This window comes from Microtus ochrogaster, unplaced genomic scaffold (genome assembly GCF_000317375.1).
Source record: "Microtus ochrogaster isolate Prairie Vole_2 unplaced genomic scaffold, MicOch1.0 UNK17, whole genome shotgun sequence".
NCBI classification, from domain to species: domain Eukaryota; kingdom Metazoa; phylum Chordata; class Mammalia; order Rodentia; family Cricetidae; genus Microtus; species Microtus ochrogaster.
In genome coordinates this window covers 2,663,199-2,668,893 of record NW_004949115.1, presented here as the reverse complement: position 1 = coordinate 2,668,893, position 5,695 = coordinate 2,663,199, and the positions used below count along the sequence as shown (strand labels likewise).

General features: G+C 36.9%; 1 protein-coding gene across 1 annotated transcript in view; it reads right to left on the bottom strand.

Moving 5' to 3' along the window:
- Positions 1-5,695, bottom strand: part of Nup62cl (nucleoporin 62 C-terminal like) — a 74,169-nt gene that overhangs the window by 67,825 nt on the left and 649 nt on the right. The window lies entirely within an intron of this gene.

Below are 5,695 nucleotides of genomic sequence, written 5' to 3'. Positions count from 1 at the left end.
GGGAGGAGGCAGAAATCCTCAATAAATAAATAAATTTAAAAAAAAATAAATAAAATAAATTCACTAAAGACTCTCTGCATGAATTACCTTATCTAATTCAACTGAATTAAAAGTGACATGTAAAAGCTTTCCGAAGAAAAGTATAAAGCTGGGCTATCCTGATGTCAAGGAAGGATCAGAAAATCCAGAGAGCACTTTCAGCAAGGCAAGAGACTGAACATAAATTGAATTTCAATTACAAAAAAATTCATACCATGCATTTATCTTATTTATCAGCATGCAAATCAACTACACTCTTGATTACCTCCTGTCACTTATTAAGCTTAGGGATATTTGGGGCAGTAAGACCCTGGTCTAGGATCAGTGAATGACGGGAGGATGCTTCAGGACACAATACTCAAACTCTTGACTCTCCTATAAGCAGAGACTAATTACGAAAAGGAAAATGTATTGCACCCAAAATTCCATAGCTTTAATAGCTCATACAAGGGGATTCTGATCACAATTCTCTCATGGAGGAAATTCAGAGACTACAGCACCACACAACTTTCCAAAAGTGAGGCAGCTGGTAAGTAAAGGAAATGGCCACAATAATTGTATTTTGATAATAACTTGAGCACATAACATTAGGAAGATAAATCTATGCCCCGAACAAAAGAAAAAGGAATTAGAGCCTGGGTAGCTATTAGAAGTCATTTTGGCACCAATATGTAGGACTTCTGTCTCTCCGGGTCTAAACATTTTGTTTCGGATTATTTGTACCATCATTTCCCTATAATTGCTTTGACAATAACTGTCGAGAGGTAACCAGCTCAGTCATATAATTTATTAAAAATCGTTCCCACCTTCTTAGAAGCAAAGGAGCTATTTCCCTTGGAGATAGAATTTTCTCCAAAATGCCTAGTTACCCGACAACCTTTGAGCTCTGTGAATACACTCTTCATCCCTGGGAATATCGTGATGAAAGGATCTGGCCAGAAAACACACAAAATGTGACTAGTAAGTAATAAAGCCATTCCTATGAATAGCAACTTCTGATGGCGTGTGCGATTCTTTAGCATACCATTCATTAGAAAGGCGGCAAAGCAAAAGAGCACAAATTTGCTGAAGAAATCTCTGATTCTACTAAGATGTAAAGCCTTCCAGAAAAAAAAACTCTGAAGCTAACCCTCAAAACACACTGAAGACTTTATTTCCCACTAATGGTCATGGATGGCAACTCTGAATATTTTAATTAATGACAGCTTATTTTAAATGAGTCACCGGTAAGCAATGGCTAGAGAAAGGTGGAATTTGTACATACATTTTGAAGAAAATAGGGAAGAATCAAATGTATAAAGGTGGTCATATTATTTGAAGTCAAAACAAAATATAGGGATTCTGAAAACCATATGCTGGTTCTGGGTCCCTGTTAAAATATTTTATGGAGCAGAACGTTCTGATTATCCCACTAAGTACATTTCCCTCATTCCTGGTAGGATGTCGTAAAGCTGGAAGACCAGAACTTCATTTTAAGAACTGGAACTGTAAAACAAACAAACAAAAACAAAGAAAACCAAAAGCCCTAAAGTCCAAGCCATAAAAGCAGGAGGACTATTTAGGGGGTGGAAGGGGCTTGAGAGGGGTAGTAGGAGAAGAGAGGGTAAAGGGGTTGTGTTATTTAAGCAAATTAAAATACCATGGCCATGTATGAAAATGTCACAAGGAAAACATAATTTGTATGCTACCCAAAATAACAATAATAATTTTTTTTAAACCTCAAAGAACAAGTCTTCAAAACACTACAAGTGTGATGCAGGTGGTGTGCTCCTTAGTGTGTAAGGCCCTGGGTCCATCTGAACACCGAGAACAAAGAGGGGCAAAATGTGTGCTATTGGAAAAACTTGTAAGTTGCTATGCAACGAGTCTCATTTTTTTTGTGTGTGTGTGAGTGATGTTAGCAGTTATTGGGAAAGGGAAGACCACGGTGGTACATACTAATGGGAAAAAAAGATGGAATTTTATGTATCCTAGACTAGCCTTCAACTAAATAGCTAAGAATAAACTCAAAATTCTGATTCTTTTGCCTTTACCTCCCAGGTACAGAGGTAATAAGCATGTACCACCACATTCAGTTTTCTGAGGTGCTGGGACTTGAACCAGAACTCCATGTATGCTAGGCAGCACTCTAACAACTGTGTTATTATCTCTAGTTCTAAGGTGACTTTAAAAGATTTATTTATTACTATTTTATGTGTATTGGTGTTTTGTCTGCGTGTTTGTGTACCACATGAATGCAGTGCTCATGGAGGCCAGAAGAGGGCGTCAAATACCCTGGAACTAGAGTTACACCTCGCATAGCTACACTACCATGTGGGTGTTAGAACCTGAATCCTCTGGAAGAGCAGCCTGTGCTCCTATCCACTGAGCCATCTCTCCAGCCTAATAGAATTTTTAAAACTTTTTATTTCACTTTATTTAACTGTCTTGGTGAATTATGTCTGTATATGTGTCTGTGTGAGGGTGTCAAATCCTCTGGAGCTGGAGTTACAGACAGGTGTGAGCTGCCATGTGGGTGCTGGGAAATGAACCCAGGTCAAATACGCTGGAACTGGAGTTACAGGTGTCTGTGCATTACTATGTGGGTGTTAGAAATAGAACCCAGGTCCTCTGGAAGAGTAGTCAGTGCTCTTAACCACTGAGCCATCCCTCCAGCCTCGATACATAGAATTTGTTTTAAGAAATACATTTTCACTTTTGTCTGCCATCACTCCATAGAAATGATGAAATTAATAGAAACTTGCGACTTCATTTAATTTTTATTTTTAAAAGGGGAAAAGTTAAAGTTTGGGGAGTGATAGATTGGACCAAAATACAGTGCATAAAATTCTCAAAGAATAAAATTAAATGAAAAAATATATTTGGGGTCTGAAGAGATGGATCAGTAGTTAAATTAAACTGCTCTTGAAGGTGACCTGAGTTTGGATAGCAACACCTAAGTCAAGAACCTGCAACCCAACTAATCAGCATCTAAAACAAATATAGCCAAACTTTAGTAACTCTTAAATCTACAGTGAGTAAGTACCTGGGTGATGGGATATCACTATTTTTGCTGTTTGAAATATTTCATAATTTTTATGGGAAGGTCTACTTAATGTTCTAGAATGTAGAGGAACAGAAAATATGATAGTATGTGTGCCTTGAAGTGGGAGGTGTGCTCTGACATCAATTATAGCTTTCCTTGTAGTCAACTTCATTTGCTACTTTATAAAAAATTAAATTAAAAATTAATACACATTTATATAATCTTTGAAGAAGATATTCATAAAGAAGGCTAATCAACACGAGTGTCATTAAGATACTTAAGTCTCCTAGAGTCTTCTACGATTCATATATTTTAAAAAATCATTTTGAAAATGTCTGTTTGGGAAAAAATGCATTCATCTTCCTTCTTCTATATAAAAGACGCCGTAGCTGATCACTGCTACTTAAGCAGAAGAAACTAGACAGCCAAATGCAAACACCCATGTAAGTGCAGAGCTCTGGTCTTCTCTTTAGGCTTCTTGCTAAGTCCAACAGAAACTCAAGTTGTACAAAGGATTTTTAAGTAATAAGACTTAACACTTAATTTGTAAACACATAAAAACTAGAAATAAGTTTCCTGTTGTTGGCTTAGTTAGGCTAAATAAAGTAAAACCAAGTCACTGAGTGGAATATTGTTTATGTTATTAAGGCAAAATTTAAAGAATATTGAATGTGCTTTAAAAAATTCTCAGGATAAAATTAAGCAAACACTAAGTTTATAAACAAGTCTCAAAAGCGTGTATAAAATCTGGGATTATGTGGATAGATGTGGGGAATCAGATTATGATATCATGATACAGGAATGGGTGAAATTTTCATCTTTAATTTATTTGAATGTTGGTTTAATAAATTATTTAACTAATGTTTAAAATAACTATATATATTCTAAAATATTATCTAAGTGATATCCCCCTTGTACAGCTCGTAACCTTCAAGTGTATTTTGCTTAGTCTTTCACATCATTCAAATTTCATTACTTTAAAGGAGAACTACAAGTCCAATTCAGTTACCTGTGCTTTGGGTTGGTACTCGGTACTTCATTTTTGCCCTCTAGATCTGATCTACTAGTAAAGCACACTAGGCAAGAATAGTGATCTTAATCAAGTGAGTACTAGTGTCATTAGGAACCCAGGTAACTCACTAAGTTCTTCAAGTCCCAATGTTTCCCCACTTCCAAGTTTCAAGACATTTATTTAGAAGCCAAGTGTCTGGAAGGTTCATCTCTGACCTGGGAACCACCATTCCCTATATCCTCAACCTTCTGGAAAATTGTGCTTGGCAAAGGATTTCATCTTTCAGAGGCAAATCAAATCTTGAAGGGTCCATTTTACTTCTAAAATAAATAGCATTTATTTCCCCAAGGGGGAGAAAAACTGAACACTTTTTTATATCTGACACAATACAAAACAAAAACACTTCATATCTGTAACATAGATCGATCACGTCTTCTTCCTGGGTACTGTTGCAGACACACAAAACCAGTTTCTGGAGTATTCCAGAATGATCTGTGTTTTTTATAAATTCAGTAAAGGCATACAAAAGGCTGAAGCCCAGAGGTCTAAGGCCCATCTTTTTCACAATGAAAAGCAATTTATTAATAGATCATGGACTAATTTTTCTAAATAGAACGTGTTAAATTGTATTGCACAGAATATTGATTTTACAAACGTGGCAATTATATTGTCCTTGTGTATAGTACAGATATGGCATAAACTTTATTTATTTATTTTTGTTGTTCTTTTAAAGACAGTATCTTGCTACTTAGTCTAGACTGGCCTTGAGCTTGGGATCCTCCTTCTTCGGTCTAGTACTGACAGTACAAATGCACTCCCTCACACGTCTTAAAATGTATTTCTTTTTGTGAGTGATAGTCAAAATGTTTCCAAAGCACTGGCTGGACATTAGAGATTTAGGATTAGTGCACAAAGAGACACAACAAAGACAAACCAAGAGAACCAACAGAAATAGCAGCACATATATAACATGCAGCACATCGAAGTATATAGAGACTGAACAAAAAGCAAGGCATTTACACTGTGGTCATCCACGGCAATAATAAAGGGATGATGGTGTTGCTTATTTGACTAAAAAGCCAATAATTTTAAAATTCTACTCTCATATTTTTCTTTATCTTGCATAATAACAAGGAGAATGGATACATTACTAAAACTTCATTATCACTTCCTCTTTGCCATATGAGGTAAGCTATGAAAAGCACAGAGCTGAGGCAAGGGCAGTAGTTCCGTACCTTTGTAATCAAATTCCACTCCCTGGATAACAAAAAGTATTCATTAAAACCATCCTATGTCTCCTAGCTTAGCGCTCAAATCATACATCCAAGTAATTTTGCACCATTACTCCTTCTTTTCTCCTTTATTGAAAATTAAATCAGGTAATTCGTGGGAAACTCTATCCCTAAGGTGAAAATACTCAGTTCTCTACCGGTGGCTAAGAGTCCGCACACCTAGGCTTCCCCCCTCCAAAGCAGGCGAAGCTGGGCGCCCGGCCAAGAGACTTTCCAAAGACTTAGGAGGCACGGTGGGCCCCCACGGGACATCGTGTCAGCATATCCTCAGCTCTCCTGGGGGCTCCTGAACAGAGAGGATTTACCTCTATAGGGAATAAAAAGCGC